Below are 20,382 nucleotides of genomic sequence, written 5' to 3' on the forward strand. Positions count from 1 at the left end.
TGTGTGTGTAAGAGAGAGCTGGTTGGTAACAACTGCGGTCATGTCAAGTGAAAACATATAGCATATTTGGATAGTAGGATTATGAGCATATGGGGATAATAGGACGGTATCTGTGTGTGTGTGTGCGCACGATGTGTATACATGCGGTGGTGTGTGTACGCCGTGGATTCACTGACTGACAAGCCGCACGGCTCCAGAGGAGGTAAACAAAGAGTCTCCACAACAACAATTAGGCTTTAAATATAGAGTAGTACTAAAACACACACACACACACACACACACACACACACAGACTCTCTCACACAATTAGGCTTTAAATATAGACCTGTCTTAACACACATACACATGCAATTAGACTTAAAATATAACAGTGGGTCACATGCACATGGACGCACTTACACTGGTGGGCGACAGAGTCCTGCTGAGTAATAGTTGGCTGGTTTGGCTGCAGCAGAGATTTCAGGTCCACTAGGAAAGCAATGCTAGAGATTTCACACACACACACACACACACACACACACACACACACACACACACACACACACACACACACACACACACTACACAGGGCAGCAAAAGCACTGGGTCACAACAGAGTTGCTGAATCAGCAGCCTAAGGGTGCTTTCAGATGATAAGCAGCGAAACAGCTTTGCGCTGGCGATACCATTGTTCGCCTATGGGAACAGCAGTGCGGCTTCACTTTGAGCGGCGCTCAACAAGGTGGGCTGCTCTGTCTGGCCGCCGTGCTGGTGGTAGAAGTGGACGATATACCGGTTCATCTGTTGAAATGTGACCTACATCTCATTGGAAGTAAAGAAACTGCCGATCATGAGTATTACACCAACTGCACGTTTTTTTTTGCCTAATCATTGCTTCCTTTTTTACTCATCCGTACCTGCTACACATCTTTTCCTTTCATTTGTTCCTTCCCCATCCCTCCATTTTTCCAGAAACTGCTATTACTGTTTCATACACTGGCTTGACTCCAGTTGCCTTGTTTAATTAAGTAATTTAAGTATTTGTATGTGTTTATTTTCAGTTGAAAATATGTATTGAAAGCTACACTAAATCAAATGATGGTTTCAAACTGATTTTATTTCATTTAACCCCCCCACCCTCTCTCTCTCTCTCTCTCTCTCTCGCTCTTGCTCTCTCTCTGTTTGCTTGTCCCCTTTGCATCTCTGTCCTCACTGATTACTGAAAATTACACAATAAACATACGTTATAAGAGGCTGTCTGTACCAAACCCCAGCTAACAGGAACGACAACTGCTCATACAGTTACAAACATACCGGCTGACTTCTCAATCATGTCAGCTATGTGATGCTGTACCATCACTACGCTAGTTAACATACATTTTACCACTGCAATGTTATGTTAGCCTATAGCATGTGTGCTGCATACCTGAACAACTCAAAAAGCCAAAGTTGCTCTGGATCTCTGAGCTGTAACGGCTCGTACACAGATCAACAGAGCGGGCAGTTCAGTCTGCAGCCGAACCACAGCCGTTCTGAGGTCTGCTAAGAACCAGTCGCTGCTTTTTTGCCGCACTGAATCTCTTACAACCCTTCCGAGTCCTTCTACTCTCCGTACACCACAAATAAACGCACTTCAGCTGAATTTTAGATTTCAAGATAATGAGATACAACGTTTCACATGACGTGACGTATGACAGACAACTTTTCACTGGGTCTTTGTCTTCCTGTGTCTTCTCCATATAATGACCACAGCCAGGGCTGATGACATAGCATCATTCAAACTCTGCAGTGAGCAAAACAGCAATGAACAGCCAGCCTCTCTCTCTCTCTCTCTCTCTCTCTCTCTCTTTCTCTCTCTCTCTCTCTCTTTGTCTCTCTCTCTCTCTCTTTCTCTCTCTCTCTCTCAAGTCACAGAAACTAACAACACAATTGATGACTCAACTGTGAACAAAATAGGTACAGTGTGTGTGTGTGTGTGTTTAAGTTACTAAGGGGTAAAGAGGTCAGCAGGGCTTTGGCTTCTGATAGAGACATGCTCAATGCTTGTGTGTCCAGACCACGTGGCTGACAGTCGTGTCCCAGAGAAGGGTGCTGGTAGACTTTGGGCGACTGGTGGAGGGGTTGGTGGGGATTTCTGGGAATTGCTCCGCAACGGGGGTGGGGGGGTAGCTGTTTGGATAGAGAGACAGATAGAGAGAGAGAGAGAGAGAGAGAGAACAGTAGTACAGTACACACTTCCACTATGTACAAACTTTAGTGTGCTTTGGCAACACTCTACTTCATACTGTGCTGCCAATACAGCTACACGTTTAAATTGCACCGAACTGAACTGAGAACGAGAGAATGGGGGAGGTTTTGGTGGGGGGGGGCAGACATTGTTCACATCAAGTGCAGCTTTTCACTTTTTGCTTAACACAGCTGAGATTAGTGAGCCATATATTGGCCAGCCTTTTCGGCACCCTAACACACACACACACACACACACACACACACACACACACACACACACACACACATAGAAACTCTAAGCTCTCATTCTACCATCCTACACACACACACACACATAAACATAAACGCACACACAGAGCATTTATGTCCAAGACCTCTATTTAGCCTATAAAGTACACACTCACACAGACATAGTTTGTGAATACAAACAGGCACAAACACTTGTATTTTGCAGAGTCTTGCACATGTTATATATATATATATATATATATATATATATATATATATATATATATATATATATATATATATACACACGTGTGTGTGTGTGTGTGTGTGTGTGTTTATACACACATATACACATGCACACACACACTGTATTTCCAAAAGTATTCAGTCACCCATCCAAATCATTGAACTCAGGTGTTCCAGTCACTTCCATGGCCACAGGTGTATAAAGCCGAGCCCCTAGGCCTGCAGACTGCTTCTACATTAGTGAAAGAATGGGTCGCTCTCAGGAGCTCAGTGAATTCCAGCGTGGTGCCGTGATCAGACGCCACCTGTGCAGCAAGTCCAGTCGTGAAATTTCCTCACTACTAAATATTCCACAGTCCACTGTCTGTGGGATTATAACAAAGTGGAAGCGATTGGGAGCGACAGCAACTCAGCCACGAAGTGGTCGGCCACATAAAATGACAGAGCGGGTTCAGCGGATGCTGAGGGGCATAGTGCACAGAGGTCACCGACTTTCTGCAGAGTCAATAACTACAGACCTCCAAACTTCATGTGGCCTTCAGATCAGCTCAAGAACAGCGTAGAGAGCTTCATGGAATGGATTTCCATGTGCAGCTGCATCCAAGCCTTACATCACCAAGTGCAATGCAAAGCGTGGAATGCAGTGGTGTAAAGCGCCGCCACTGGACTCTAGAGCAGTGGAGACGTGTTCTCTGGAGTGACCAATCACGCTTCTCCGTCTGGCAATCCGATGGACGAGTCTGGGTTTGGCGGTTGCCAGGAGACGGTACTTGTCTGACTGCATTGTGCTGAGTGTAAAGTTTGGTGGACGGGGGATTATGGTGTGGGGTTGTTTTTCAGCAGTTGGGCTTCTTGCTCCAACATGACTGAGCACCAGTGCACAAATCAGGTCCATAAAGTCATGGATGAGCGAGTTTGGTGTGGAAGAACTTGACTGGTCTGCACAGAATCCTGACCTGTCAAAAATTCCCATAAACACACTCCTAACATACATACATTTTCAGTCAATTCAATAAATAGTTCAGGGTCACTCAAGGTAAAGGGTTTTAGTCTAAAGTCCAAGCCAGTTAAACATCTGAAATATGTTTTCTACTTTCGACTTTGAACAAATTCAGTAGTACATTTTATATTTATGGTCTTACCAAACTGTCTGAAACCATTTATCAACACTATATAACAATAAAAGATATAAATAAACAACGTGTTTTCTAATTAGGTCCATCACCAGCAAAGTTAATTTAATAATAGTATTTAGCAGCCAAACCAAGTGTTGGATAGTAACTGGAAAAAGTACCGGAAAGCCATTAAAAAGAGATTTGGAAACAGGTAGATAAAAACAATGACTGTGTAAAATCACTGTGTATTACATTAATATTATTGCATTTATTCTAATGTTAATAAATAGTTACTGACCAGATAAATCTTGTCTTAAATATAATACATCATTTTCAATTATTTGTTTTTTTTTACATAATAAATATGAAGGTTTAGGGTCACTCAAAGCAAAAGGATTTTAAAGTTCAAGTTAAAATTGGTTTTAAACTCTAACTTTTAACCAATTCAGTAGCAATGATGCATACGGTCTTAATAATTTTTTTTAGATAATTTATGAACACTGTAAAATTAAAAAAAATATGAATAAACATAATTCTGTCAATTCCATCACCAGCACACTTGATTTAATATAAGTTTTTGAGTAAAAGTTTATTAGTGCTGGATAATAACTAGAAATAGTGTGGAAAGCCAGGAAGAGAGATTTGGAAACAAACAGACTGACCTATCACTGCCGTCAGAAGAAAAACACCAAAATTCTAACTTTCCAGGAGAAAGACAAAAAGACTAAAATTACTTTTAATGTAAGTCAATGGAACCAGACTTTTTTCCAAGTAATTCTGGGTCATTTCTTTTGGTCCATTCATCATGAAATGTACACACAATGTAAAGGGCAACAGGCACTTTCAAATTATGTTAGAAGCTGAAAAATGAAAATGGAGATACAACCTTTTCTTCAAACAGCAGCAGCATGTAAAATCGCTATATATTAAATTAATATTCTTTGCATTTATTCTAATCTTAGTGATTTTCTGACCAAATAAATGCTTACTGACCACATAAATAGGGTTTTAAATATAATTTTCTCATGCGGCCAAAACGTTTGCCCTGTACTGTCTATAACCGTGCAGCTGTGCAAAAATCTTAGCCACCCAAGCAGTTTTTTAAAAACCATTTCCTATCATTACATGTAAGCCTATACACATTTTCTAATTTTATAATCCTAACACTAATCCTAACACCAATCCTAACCCTAACCTTATCTTCATTAACCAAAAAGAAATGGTTTTCCCTTTCCAGTTTAAAAAAATGTAACTTTTTATAAAAAGCTCTTCTGTCAGAACCATTTTGTTGTAGGTTCCCTCTGGTTTTCCTACACAGGCAGGACATTTTTGTGCTGAAAATGTACGAAAACAAACACACACTCCCACCGCATTTATGTTTTGGTCTGTTTTCACCCTACAAACACACACACACACACACGCCCTCAGCACACACACACACGCCCTCAGCAGGGCTCTCTCCAACAATACCACAGTGACACGCTACAGGACCCGGGACAATGTGTGCAGGCATGCTGAAAGAAATAATGTGCAAGTTTCATAACTGTGTGCCATATCAGCCCGTTACGTTCAAAAAAAGTCCTGTATGAGGCCTACCGCACACAGCACAACCGGATCATGACCCAAAACCACATTTTCGGATACCCGGAATTTATAGGGAACACAAAGAGCGTCTGTGTTCTCCACACGATGCAGGGGATTCCAATAAGCAGCCATTAGTTATGAGAACATACATTTCTTTGGAGCTGTTATGGATGCTGAAGGCTCTGAGGGGAGCTGATGGATGAATCCCTGTGGTAATGATCAGCATGGGTGGAGATGAATGCAAAGAATTGATGGCTTTTACTAAGAGAAAACAAAAGCATGGAAGACGGATTGCCGATGATTTGAAAACGCGGCGTATACGTAGCCGGATTAAGGGTTTATGCTGTATGACTCTAAAGGACAAATGAAGCTGGACCAGTGTAGGTGTCAGGAGGTTGGACGGGAAGTGAAGAGGAGTGTGATGAAGAGCGGAGGCCAGGGAAAGTGACAGGCAGCAGACAGAGGGATGATGACAGAACTGCTAACCCCAGCTGAAGCCTACTTCTGTAAGCACTCCAACCAACGGAGGAAATGTGCAGCGCTTAGATTTACACCCTTCTATTCTTCTCCCAATCCCGAGAGAGAGAGAGAGAGAGAGAGAGAGGGAGGGGGTAGCGAGAGAGAGAGAGAGAGAGAGAGAGAGAGAGAGGGGGTAGCGAGAGAGAGAGAGAGAGAGAGAAAAGAATAAATATACTGAAAATGTGAGCACTGAATTTACTTGACTCCAATGGCTTCATCACTTGCACAATCAAATATATTACACCACAATTATTGCCAAAAGGGTGGCTTCCCCACATAATCTAAGTGTACGACATTGGCTATTTCAACTGCATGACGTAGTTATGCTAGAATTGGCCACAGCCAGGATTAATAAAGTTAAAACATCTACTCCAGACATGGAAATAGATTTGTTTTGATGTGACGAAAAGACTGGAACAAATCTTAAGAATGATATGATGCATATCTTACAGGCCAAATTTCTTTTTTTGTAATATCATCCTTTTCTTTAAATCTTGTTTAGTAAATTGTTAGAAAGGTATGTACAGAAAACGGGGAGGGATGGACAAGTGGAGTGGGGAGGGATGGACCAGTGGAGTGGGTAGGGATGGACAAGTGGAGTGGGGAGGGATGGACAAGTGCGTGGGTAGGGATGGACAAGTGGAGTGGGGAGGGATGGACCAGTGGAGTGGGTAGGGATGGACAAGTGGAGTGGGGAGGGATGGACAAGTGCGTGGGTAGGGATGGACAAGTGGAGTGGGGAGGGATGGACAAGTGCGGTGGGTAGGAATGGACAAGTGCGGTGGGTAGGGATGGACAAGTGGAGTGGGGAGGGATGGACAAGTGGAGTGGGGAGGGATGGACAAGTGCGGTGGGTAGGGATGGACAAGTGCGGTGGGTAGGGATGGACAAGTGGAGTGGGGAGGGATGGACCAGTGGAAACGGTAGGGATGGACAAGTGGGGTGGGGAGGGATGGGGAGGGAAAGGGGGTTGTTTTTGACTTTTTGAAGTTGAACAGTAATACAAGAAATGCTAAGTATTAATGTAGAATCATAAGAAAATATTATTTCTATATTGTGCTCTATTTACACAAAGTTAGGTTAGTTCATCATTTATGTTGAACAGACTCTCCCAAAGTTTTACGCTGCTGCGCTGACTTTGAACCGCGTGCTGCACTGGGTCGGTATGACCAACAGGTCAAAACCAGCTCTAAACAAAGTGACCGCTGGGCCCTGATTGGTGCTCTGGCTTTGCGCTTCTTTCGTTTTGACATGTTACGTTTTTATACACACAGAAACCAAAAGGAACGACAGATTTCTCAAAATGTAGGAGGAAAAAGTCGGATATTAGACTCTGAAATGTAGTGGAGTGAAAGGAAAAAGTCCAGAATGGAGAAACTTCAGTACAGATACACCAAAAATACTAAAGTACAGAAACTAATTACATTTACTTAGTTACTGAATAAAAGGTGGATTTAAGTTCCACAGTTTAGAAGCATAATAACTGAACCTCTTCATGCCTTCTGTATTTTACAGTTTTTGTAGGTCAGTATCTGCAGATCTAAGATCACACAATGTAAATGGCAACATTTACACACAATACAAAAGCGACAGGCATCATCACATTATATCAAGAACTGAAAACCATCAACAACTGAGATACGAGGTTTTCTTCTGACAGCAGTGACGTGTACCTCAGAATACTGTTAATATAAGTGCTAATTAACTCACTCAAATACTAAAAGTAAAAATTACTTGAGATAATACCTGGCGAAAGAAGGTCCAGTGCTGAAGGCTGCAGTGGGTCTACTGGTTACTTGGGCTAACCATTCAGCTTGACTTGAACATAAGCTGACATTGGCTAAATTAGCCCGCCTAACAAGCATAACAGTTGACCAGGAAGTTAAAATGTAAAAAATTCAAAGAAAAAAACAACACAATACGGATTTAGCATTGAAGGCAATCTGGCTACTTTCTTCCTCAGGTTTAAATTTGAGTTGTGATTTGAGATTTTGAATTCAGCTACGTTGCATCCTTTATTAGAAATAACCTCAAGTAGCTTTGAGAAACTATGAGATACTTAATATACTTAAACTACAATGAAACGCTGTGATAAACTCAAGACGGACAAAAGCTCCTGGGTCATGTATTTAACTAGGGTACAGTAACTTAAGTCTAACTCTGGCTGTAACTTAATTGGCAATAAAGCCTTTTTTGACTTGAGAAGAAGGTGGGGTGGGGCAGGGGGCAGGGGGGGTGTACGAGTGTATGCAGTAGCAGCAGGCCCGGTGTCAGGCGGTGGGAGGAAGTGGTGAATGGGGAAGAGCGGAGCGGCGTGTGTGAGAGAGAGAGCGCTGAGAGCTTCCCACACAGCGCCCCGCCGCACAGCAGCCCGGCCACCCCGCTGAGCCCAGCCAAGGGGAAGCGCTCAGCTCCCCTGACACACAGGGTCAAGGCTGGGCACGGCTAGGGCAGCGGCGCATGGGGCTGTGAAGTATGGCGGTGGCTGAGATACTAGAAAGCTTGAGGATGGTGGTGGGAGGGGAGGGTGGAGCGAGTGTGGATTGAGGCAGAAAGGTGTGTGGGAGGTGTTGCAGGTTTATAAATCATTATCACCTTTATTAAAAAATACAGTATGTTTAATTATAACAATTTGCTGTTGGCGGAAACAAAACCTCGTATCTCTTCTCTCTTTACAGGAGAAGGAAAAAATTTACTTTACTTCTAATGTAAGTCAGTGGAACCAGAGTTTTCCCCAGGTAACTTTGGGTCATTTCTTTTGGTCCATTTTTCATACATTTTACTACAAAATATAAAAAATATATACTAAATATATAAATTCGAGCATTTCGTGTCTTTGTTATGAATGTTCTTTACTCTGTCTGTGCTCCGCCCATAAAGTGCATCCGCAGTATGGTAGTTGGAACCTATATCAGAGCCGGTTTATGAGGAGCCTGGCCGCTTCCTATTCTCCCCATTATATAAAAAAACAGGACGACTAAACAGAAGAGGGCGCTCGCAAGGGAGTCCTCAATGAATGGGAGTAAATGGAGCTCAACGGCTAAAAACAAAAAGTTAAAATAGTTTCTAATCACTCGCCCAGAACATTCCTTTAATTTTAGAAAGTAGGATGTATTTTTTTTAGGTTTTGGGCAGCAGGAGGCGGGCTTTACTGCTAGAGCATGATGATTGATTGGTGAGTGGAGCAGCTCATTGGCTCGTTTTAAACTCCTATAGCTTGAGTTTAAAAGCTCTTAAAAATATAACAGCGGTGTTAAAATGTTTTGTGCTGCTCTGTGTTCAGGAAACTATGGTATTATTTTTAAGAATTTCTAAAATATGATTTTGCTCAAATGCTCCATATCAACCCATTCATTTTGGACTCGCTCGGGAGCGCCCTCTGGTGTTTGAGAAACCCGGAAGACCTTGCAGAGCGGGAATTCTCCTCTCTACAAGTTCTCTGCCCATATCGCTGCTGTTGGAACAAAACCTTGTATCCCCATTTTTGTCGTTTTTCGGTTTTTGACACAATTTAAAAATGCCTGTCGCTCTTAGCATTGAATGTAAATTTCATGAGGAATAGAACAAAAGAAACGGCCCAAAATGCCTTGGAAAAGCAGTCCGGTTCCATTGACTGATGTTCGATGAATGGCATGCTTAACAACATAGTAACCAAGGATGGAAAGAGTGTTATGTATTTCATATGTTTCTAAGAATACTGCTGATTAACTCACTCAAATACTAGTAAAAGTAAAACTTACTTGAGCTACTACTTAGAGAAAGAAGGTCCGGTGCTGAAGGTTCCACTGGGTTTACTGGCCACTTAGGCTAACCATTCAGCTTAACTTGATAAGGTTATATTAGCTAAATTAGCCAGAGCTTGGAGAAGCTTTAAAGAATGTTGGAAAAAAATCCAAAATAAATTTATACTGTGTTCATTTCAAATTGTATTCATTTTGTATGTGTCAACCTCTTCAACTCCTCGAGACCACCGGTGGTCCCAAACCGCACTTGGTCATTTTCTTTAACCTTCACATTCCATGAGCTCCATTCAGAAGCTGGGCGTCGTGTGAGGCTGTAGCTCTTCTCTCCAGTCTAATAGACGGTGATGTCATTTTAAACCCTTATAATAAAAGAAGCTGAACTTTGTTTTTCTATTGAAAGTCGACCCGTTTTTCCCCAAATCTGGGCTCTAAACTATAAACAGACGGCGTCTCTTCAGTGATCTGCTCTGGAAACATCACTTTTAGAAAATAACACAAAGAGCGTCGGAGATTTTTGGCTTTCCCAGTAAACTGTAAGCATATAGTGATATGTGGAGATCATAAAACACACGTTCAGATCATTTGAGGGAAGCTTTTACAAAAAATAAATAAATAAATAAATAAAAAAGTACATTCATTTCACGCAGTTACTGTATAATTATCCTTACGATTTGATCACGCAAATTCAGTTGGACAAACTAAAATAGACCCTGGAGAATAAGAGGCTACACTGTTAGAACAGAGCCAGTGCGGTATTTTACTGTCTAACTAATGTTAGCATGGTTGTAAACGACTTGCTACTGACTAGTTTAGTGATCTTCGACAGCGCAGCCCAGCTCAGTAGGACATCACTTTAAACTGGGAACACAATTTAATGAAGCGAATCTAAACACCTCCCTTAACTCGGGCACCTCTCAGTGTTCTGTAAAACGTAACCAACCTCACAACAGTTGCTATGAAAGAACACATTTGTGGGTGGAGCACTGACGGGTCAACTGTAATTACTGCTGACATGTTTTCAGTTTCAAGTCACAGCCGCATTGCTTCATTTTCACATTTGCACTTTTAAACACTGTATTTACACTTTAGTCTTCTGCAGGCTGTCTTTGCGCACTCGCCTGGCTCTGCATCTTAAATGGTATCCGCACCTGCACCAAGACAAAACGTGATGTATTGGCAAATGAATGCTTTTCTGATTCAGATTGGAGGAGAGGGGGTCAGGAGGGTGTTTTGGTGCCTGTGGTGGAGAGTGCCGTTCATAGTGGGCAGGGGGTTTGCTGCGGGAGGAGAAGAAGGTCAGGAGAGTGGAGATTAAGAGGGCAAGGGGGGCTGAGGAGGAGAGGAGAGGAGGGGGCTATGAGGGGTGATGCAACAAATTAACGTCAGCTCAATTATGTGAAGAAAAAAAAAAAATGCACCGTCCGTCCAAACCGTGGGACCTTTTACCTTTCGTTTTGGCTTAGTTTCTGCAGTGTGGTGGGCGGACCTCATATCACTGCTGTTGGAAGAAATCCTTACATCTCAATTTTTGACGTTTTTCAGTTTTTGACATAATTTTACAGGGCCTGTTGCTCTTTACATTGTGTGCAAATTTCATGATGAATGGACCAAAAGGAACGGCCCAAAATGACTTGGGGGTGGGGGGGGGGGACGTCTGGTTCCATTGACTTACCATTGACCAGGTGCCAGCGCTGGCTGGCATTGCACTGAGTGATGGGGGAGGAGGAGGAGGGCCATCCTACCTTTAATCAAATCTCCTACCGGTCACATCTGAATCAATAATTCTGGGGCATTTCCATCTGCTTCTAAAAACACGCTGGATGGAAAGGGCGCTTCCTGCCTTCCAGCTCCAGCACCACCCGCAACCCAGGAAGATAACAGCTTAGATGATGAGTGGGAGAGTGAATGACTGTATAATGTGAATTAATCAACAGTATTAGTATCAAGTCTTAGGATCTAAACATGAGAGAATGTCCAACCAAAGCATTCTTCTAAGATTCTGAACACCAGAGCAGCACAGCAGCGGAAAACCAAAAAAAAAAAAAAGTTCCGGTTACTTTCCTGGTATTCATATGATGACGAGCAGGCAGGAACTTCGATCACACTAGTGGGTTGATAATGTATTATTGAGAATTCTTCTCTCTGGAAAATTTGGCTGAAGTGCCTCACACACACACACACACACACACACCCACACACACACACACACACCTTCTAATCCTGTTATCCCTCTGGGTTGCAGGGGGAGCTGAAGCCCATACCAGCAGTCATTGGAATTTAATGATGAATGGACCAAAAGGAACGGCCCAAAATGACTTGGGAAAAACGTCTGGTTCCTTTGACTTACATTAAAAGTGAGGTAGGTTTTTTCCTTCTCCTGTAAAGTTACTATTATGAAATGCAGCAGCGATATCTTTAATCATTCATCCTCATTTTATTTCCTTATGTCTTCCTAATGTCTCTGAGAAAACAAGGAAAAGATGCAGGACTAAGATGCGAGGCTTATTTTCAGTTGACTCTTTATATAGGAATGCTATATTAAAATTCAACCACACCAACACTTTAATAAACGTTCATCATCCTTAAACTGGACTAACCCATTAACTGTCATCATCCAATGGCTGCATGAGCTGGATGTGGAGAAGCATAGGACCAAAAGTGACTCATATCTGATGTTTTCTGACTTGTGTGGACACGCAAATCTGATCTTTTCAAATCTGACATGAGCCACTTTGGCTATGTTCACGTTACAAGCCTCATTGCTCAAATCTGACTTGATGGGTCACACTCGTTTAGGTAAGTGATTAAAATCAGTCATTAATGTGACGAACCGGCGTCCTGAAATGACCCTCAAGCACACATCCTACTCAGTAACGTCACGTGAATGAACCACTGCATCATCAGCACAAACTAACGAGCAGAACGAGCTTCGTTGACAGGATCATTAACTCTGATCAGCTCTCAGCTTCATTATTAGAGCCAGACGGAGGAGAAAAAGGTGAGATGAGCTGCTTTTCCACCGTTTACAGGCTTTAACGTCTGTTCGGCGCTGCTGCCATGGTAACGCTGAGTGATGGTGCACACGCACAGTGGAAAAAGGCACATGAATTCCGATCTGAGCATCATATTAAGGGTCACATGGCCACGAATCGGAAGTGTATCCAATCTAGGACCACATGAAAGTGGCTCAGGTCAGATTTGAAATGATCAGATTTGCGTCCACACAGCCCTAAAAAAATCAGATCTGAGTCACATTAGGGCAAAAAAATCGGATTTGTGCTACTTGTGAACGTAGCCTTTCAGATGGGGTCCTAGATCGGATACGTATCCAATTCGTGGCCATAGATCTTAATGTAACGCTCAGATCGGAATTTACACGCTGTTTTTCCACGGGACGTGCACCATCATTCAGCGTTACCATGGTGCTCCAAGCCCAGAATTTGGAACCACAGAGCTTGAGGGATGCCTTAAGAGTTTCCTGACTACCAACCCCTACTTGAACTCCGTGTTCCTTAACAATCCCGCTTCCTTCATACTGAATTCTTATATCAGTCGTTCTGTGTAGGGCTGACACAAACAGTAGCCCACCAGATCATCTTGAATAGTTGTCTTACAGACTTATAAGATTAGTCACTGTCTTATCTCATGGATCTTTCCTCTGTATGATTAAGTCTCTGTTAGTCATATACTTGTACTACTTTTATCATCAGTGTAGGCTCTGTTGTGGCCCAGAGGATGGATTTCCTTCTTGAATCCTGCTTTCTCTCAGTGCTTCTTCCTCATTCTCTGAGGAACATTTTCCTGCCGCTGTCACCCTCGGCTTACTCATCAGGGGTCTGGACCTGGATTCCTGTAAAACTGCTTTGTGAATTGTTGTTAAAAAAAGCCACACATGAAGATTTGAGTTGAAATGAATTAAAGCAAAGGGCTACTCTATGGATTTGACAAGCGAGAAGGGTCAAAAGAGTTTAGTGTGCCGCTGGACTTTACTTGTGTGTGCGTGCAGGTCTCTGTAATGTGTTTACCAGCATTCATTGTGCGACTGAATTACTGTACTTCCTGTTGAGAGAGGCACGATCTCAGCAAACTGGACTGAGATATCAGGGAAAAGAAACACGCCAAGAGCACGGAAAATTAGGACATTTGTCATAATCTCAAAGTAACACATTTTGATGTGTGAATCAGCTTCCCCTGAAATGCTCTCAGGAGTCTCTATTAATATACCACATACCTCACAATGTGCCAACCGGCTCCCGGAGTAAAAGCATTAAGGTTTAAGCTTAGTGAGTAACTTTACTGGCAGTTGGAGACAGGTACAATGGCATATGCATTCTATGTAATGTATCTTTTAAAGATATTTCACAATATCACAATATTTTTCAACCAAATCTCTTATTTTTTTATTCCCTCCCCCCCAATTTTGTCATAATTAGTTCCAAGCACTAGTTAGGACTCCCTCAATCACACAATACCACCAGTGCTAGGAGAACGAAAGCCAGCACAAGCTTCCTCCGAGTCATGTGAAGCGCCACCGCATCTTTTCAACTGCCAGCTCTGTTATGTGAGCTGCCAGGTGCCAGCGCTGGCTGGCATTGCACGGAGTGATGGGGGAGGAGGAGGAGGGCCATCCTACCTTTAATCAAATCTCCTACCTGTCACATCTGAATCAATAATTCTGGGGCATTTCCATCTGCTTCTAAAAACACGCTGGATGGAAAGGGCGCTTCCTGCCTTCCAGCTCCAGCACCACCCGCAACCCAGGAGGATAACAGCTTAGATGATGAGTGGGAGAGTGAATGACTGTATAATGTGAATTAATCAACAGTATTAGTATCAAGTCTTAGGATCTAAACATGAGAGAATGTCCAACCAAAGCATTCTTCTAAGATTCTGAACACCAGAGCAGCACAGCAGCGGAAAACCAAAAAAAAAAAAAAAAAGTTCTGGTTACTTTCTGGTTACACACACACACACACACCTTCTAATCCTGTTATCCCTCTGGGTTGCAGGGGGAGCTGGAGCCCATACCAGCAGTCATCGGATGGAAGGCAGAATACACCCTGCATAGGTCACCAGTCCATCGCAGGGCAGACATACACACATACACACACACACACACACAGGGGCAATCTAGTGTGTCAAATTGGCCTGACAGCGTGTCTTTGGACTGTGGGAGGAAACCCACTCAGACTCAGGGAAAACATGCAGACCGCACACAGAAAGAACGCTGGTCGCCCAGCCGGGGAATCGAACCCAGGCCCTTCTTGCTTTGAGATGACAGTGCGCCACCTGTGCACCCACTGTGCCTCCGTGCCACCCTTACTGAAATGTCTCTTTAATTCTAATTTAATTACACCTTGTGTGAAGTGCTCATGAAACTGTTCTAATGTTTGAAAGGAGGAATTACACAGATTCACGGCTTACAGTAGACAGCGTTGTGTCACTTAAACTCACCATTTCATCACCATTTTCACATTTTAATCCACCAGCGATCTCTCACTACAGTACCCAGCATGCATTGCAAAAACACATCAATGATATGGATATCTCCACCAGATTGCATTTAAAAACGCACTAATCCCAGGGCTAATACAGACGTGATATTCAGACGATTTCAACGTATTCGCCCCAAAGCTTGTTGTTTTTCAAATATTCCTTCCACCTTCAAGCTACATCATCTGAAGGGGGCCTTTGCTCGTCTTTAAACCAGAAAATCTCACTCTCAAGACTATTGCATCACAGCAGTAAGAGGCGAGTAGGCATGTTTACAACAGATCTATCAACGGTTACAGTTTTCACTTTGTCTCAAGCGTCTTTCATTTATAAATACCTTGCATGAAGATCTCATGAAATTGTTCTACAGCAATACATGTACAGCGGACCAATCGGTGCTGTTATATTCTGAGTCAGTGGGTTTTTCTAAGAGCAGGGAAGCAAGCCGAAAGTACTGTCCATGGTAATCAACCGTATTCTACAGATGCAGAGGATAGGGACTAGGCCTATTACTTTACATAGGAAAACTGCTGGAGTACTTCCTTAAAAGCACTAATACAACACAAAGAAAAGCAGGCTTGCTTTCCCAGGCTCACTGCCCTCCCACAACATCCCTGCTTTACATCAGAGGTCATCAATTCCGGTCCTGAAGGACCCACAGTTAGCGATTTTTTTCTCTCTCTGCCGAAGCACACCTGAATCAACTCATCCGTTAATTACCTGAGCGGTTTAGCAGGAGTGTTTGGGTAGGTTGTGCTGGACTCTGCTGGCCCTCCAGGAACGGAATTGATGACCTCTGCTTTACATGGTCGTATAGATTTCAATGCGGGATGCCGCAGTGTCCGAAAGATAGGGTAGTGGTCCAACAGCGATTTTTAATGTGCAAACTCTATGGATTGCTGGTGGGTTGAAACCATTCCTGCAGTGCGTAAGCACCGTGCCTGGGGCTGTTTCTGTCTCTCCGGCCTGAGCTGCGGGCCCCGAACGCAGTGTTTTATGTGTTCTGATACATGTGTTCGGAATCAAGAACATGCACTCTCCCCTCAGACAGAGAGGACCCTTGACAGAGAAGAGGATAATGCCTCTTTGTCTCTAATAAGATCTTGGATGATTTTCAGTCTCACTCTCTTTTTCTTTTCGTTTTTTTCCTTCCCCTTTTCTGTGTAACTCATCGCTCGGGTCTGACCAGACACACATGTTCTACAATATCCAGCTGAATGAGGGGCTGTTCATGAGTTGAAAGCACCGCGATCGAGATTGCGTACGAAACGTACCACAGACCGAGGTCCATTACTTTACGTAACGAAAGGAGAGAGATGCTCTTTGTAAGAAATGTGACCACGATTTAGAGAAAACCAAGTCGCAGAGGACAAAAAAGGACCACAATCGTCCTCCACTTCACGCAGACAGTAGTCTAAACACATCTGATATCCTCAATTAGACTTTGTAGGATCACGTACTTAACCAATCACTCTTGAGCTGTGTCAGACTTGGCCCGGACGCTGGAGTTTGCATCACTCCATAATAAACACATGCCAACACACTTACTGCAACAGCACCAAACATATGGAGAGATTAGAAGCATCCAAGTGCTATCCTTCATTGTCAAAAGGGTGAAAGTCACATAGAGGTTACCCTATAAAGCCTTTATGGTTGCATTTGCCCAGGCAAATGCTCATATAATGACAGACAAGCTCTATTAGAGACTTAAAAAGGCAATATAAGATGAGATGGAAGGCTCTGATTTCAGCCTGAACGCACTGATCGGTTTAACATCAGTAGATCGTTACCAAGTCTGTGCACATACAGTCTTTCCCACCATAGACCACCATCATGTTGCGATTACACATCCTGCTCAGCTGATGCTGAGGAACTCCCTTAAAACGTCCTACTTTTTTCTTCAGTTTCATTTTCCCTTTGTGGTCCACTTGAAACAATTTTGCAGTTTTATGTACCAAAAATATTCATAAGTCATTTTTGCATGAACATTGCCAACTTGTCTTTATCACATACAATAAAACAGGCTGCTTCTGTTATGGTGCCTTCAAGACTGAGATTAACGAGCTCTGTTCTGATTGGCTGTGCACTCAGTGGTAAAACACTCCCTAGAACTTTAATATGATTGGGCTAAACTTCAGCTGGAGACTGAATACGTGGATTTATACAACAGTTAGTTCCGGCCACGCAAGCTGATTGGTTGAGATTCTAACTGTGTTGTTATTTCGACATAACCACACTATCACTCCACTGAGACACTGTTGCTAAGCAACGACTTTGGCAGCTGTAGGAGATGCTCAAGCTGTTTTACTTCTTACTTCGTGCACAAACAGGAAAACGGACACTTTTAAGATCACATTTGGCCGCCAGCCGATTTGGTCCGACTCTGAAGATGAGACTACACTAAATTCCCGAACTGTCGTCACCACTGAACAGCTTTTCAGTCGGCAGCTGTGACAGAAGAACAGCTAAACCACCTGGAATCAGCCAGAAATGAACCCAACACCATTCGCCAAACTAAATGGGCTTTAAGATGCTTTACTTGCTGGAACAAAACAACATTATCATACCAACAATGATAAAACTGAGCTGAACTTGATATTGCAGCAGTTTTATGGCTCAGTCCATACTTCAAAAGGCGAGGCTTACAGAAGACTGAGCAGCAAGTGGGCGGAGCTCGTTACTCTGACATAGCAACAAGCTGCTTGTTAAGGACCTATAATTTGGCGGAAGGAACTGCGAACATTAAAACACATTAAATGCCACGTAATTTATTTATTACTCACTTTATTTATTTAACTGTTATATAAAAGAAATAGTTATCGCGATAAAACACTTGTGTTCCATTGCTTAAATAGGAAAATGAGCTCGATCGTGTGACATCACAGAAACAATTAATTCAAAACAGGATGCTTCTGTAGATAGTTTTCTTCTGTGGACTGGGGAGTGAACAGTACGTTCAAAAATAGATACATTAAGTTAAACTTATTTTGCTTATTACTGTTAACACTGTATGTTGCTCCAATACTACATTTCCTGTCTAAAACCTGAATTCTGAAGATCAAGATGATACATTATCACCTATTGACCAAGGCTGATGTAGTATACCACAGTCCTGTTTCCAAAAAAGTTGGAACTCAGTGCAAAACGTAAATACAAACAGAATGCGATGATGTGTAAATCATTTAAACCCTATATTTAATTAAAAACACTAAACAAGCAACAAAGTAATAAAAGAAATTTCATATTTTTGAAAAAATATATGCCCATTTTGAATTTGATGCCAGCAACATGTTTCAAAAAAGTTGGGACGGGGGCACTGTGTTTCATCACCTCTTCTTTTAACAGCACTCTGTAAGCATTTGGGAACTCAGGAGACAGTGCTGTAGTTTTGAAAGTGAAATAATTTCCCGTTCTTACTTAATTTAGGGTTTCAGCTGCTGAGCAGTTCAGAGTCTCCTTTGTTGGACTTTTCATTTTATAGTGAAAATGTTTTCAGTGGCTGGCAGGTCTGGACTGCAGGCAGGGCAGTTTAGCACCCAGACTTTTTTAATACAGAGCAATGCTGTTGTAAAACATGCAGAATGTAGTTTGGCATTGCTGAAGTGAGCAGGGCCTTCCCTGAAAAAGACGTTGTCTGGATGGAAGTATATGTTGTTTCAAAATCTGTATATATCGTGCAGCGTTAATGGTGTCTTCACATATATGCATGTCACCCACGCTACATGCACTAATGCACCCCTATACCATCAGAATACTGGCTTTTGAACTGTGCACTGATAACAAGCTGGATGGTCTCTACTCATTAGCTAATAGGATGCTGCCTCCATGATTTCCAAAAAAAAATTCAAATGTTGATTCATCAGACCACAGGACACTTTTCCACTTCACCTCAGTCCATCTTACATGGGCTCGGGCCCAGAGAAGGGGGCAGCGTTTCTGAATTCTTTTTTTATACGATTTCTTCCTTGAATAGTTTTGAGTTTTGATTCGCATCTATGGATGCAGTGACAAATTGGGTTCACAGGCGGTGGTTGTCAGAAGTGTTCCTGAGCCCAAGCAGTGATTTCCTTTACAGAGTCGTGTCTATTTTTAATGCGGTGCCATCTGACGCCCCGAAGATCATGGCCAGCCAATATGGGTTTTCAGACTTGTCCCTTAAATACAGAGATTTCTCCAGATTCTCTGAAACTTTTAATGATATTATATACCGTAGCTGATTAAATCTGCAAGTTCGTTGCTATTTTATGTTGAGAATATAACGTTATTCTTGAATTGCTTCACTATTTGCCCACACAGTCTTTCACAGAGTGGTGAACCCCTCTTCACCCAATACTAACGTGGTTCCAATGAACCTTATTAGGTTCGCCACCTGTGCAACAAGTCCAGTGGTGAAATTTCCTTGCTACTAAATATTTCAGGTCACCAACTTTCTGCAGAGTCAATCGCTACAGACCTCCAAACTTCAAGTGGCCTTCAGATCAGCTCAAGAACAGCGTAGAGAGCTTCATGGAATGGGTTTCCATGGCCGAGCAGCTGCATCCAAGCCTTACTTCACCAAAGTGCAAAGTGCACTGGACTCTAGAGCAGTGGAGACGTGTTCTCTGGAGTGACCAATCACGCTTCTCCGTCTGGCAATCCGATGGACGAGTCTGGGTTTGGCGGTTGCCAGGAGACGGTACTTGTCTGACTGCATTGCACCCAGTGTAAAGTTTGGTGGAGGGGGGATCATGTTGTGGGGTTGTTTTTCAGGAGTTGGGCTCGGCCCCTTAGTTCCAGTGACAGGAACTCTTAAAGCTTCAGCACCAAGAGATTTTGGACAATTTCATGCTCCCAACTTTGTGGGAACAGTTTGGGGACGGCCCCTTCCTGTTCCAACATGACTGTGCTCCAGTGCACAAAGCAGGTCCATAAAGATGTGGAATTCAAAAACGTTAGATGTGTGCAGAATGAAAAGCGCAGAAGACTCTAAAATGACTGAAAAAGCTGTATAACATTGAGAAGCAAGTTATAACAAAATTAATATCCAAAATCCATTATATTATTATAAGTGAAGATTGATATCAAAACAAATATTAATTAAAATGAACAGAAATTCATAATCTCAGTATATTATTTATAATCATATTACTTTACTGTTCATAAAATTCTTAAAATATTAGTGGAAAATGTATCAAAAAGCTTTTTAGTGAAGAGTTTGTCAAATTTAAAACCATGTTATATAAGTTATTGTACATAAAATACCAAAA

Source organism: Pygocentrus nattereri, chromosome 9 (genome assembly GCF_015220715.1).
Source record: "Pygocentrus nattereri isolate fPygNat1 chromosome 9, fPygNat1.pri, whole genome shotgun sequence".
In the NCBI taxonomy this organism is placed as follows: Eukaryota; Metazoa; Chordata; class Actinopteri; order Characiformes; family Serrasalmidae; genus Pygocentrus; species Pygocentrus nattereri.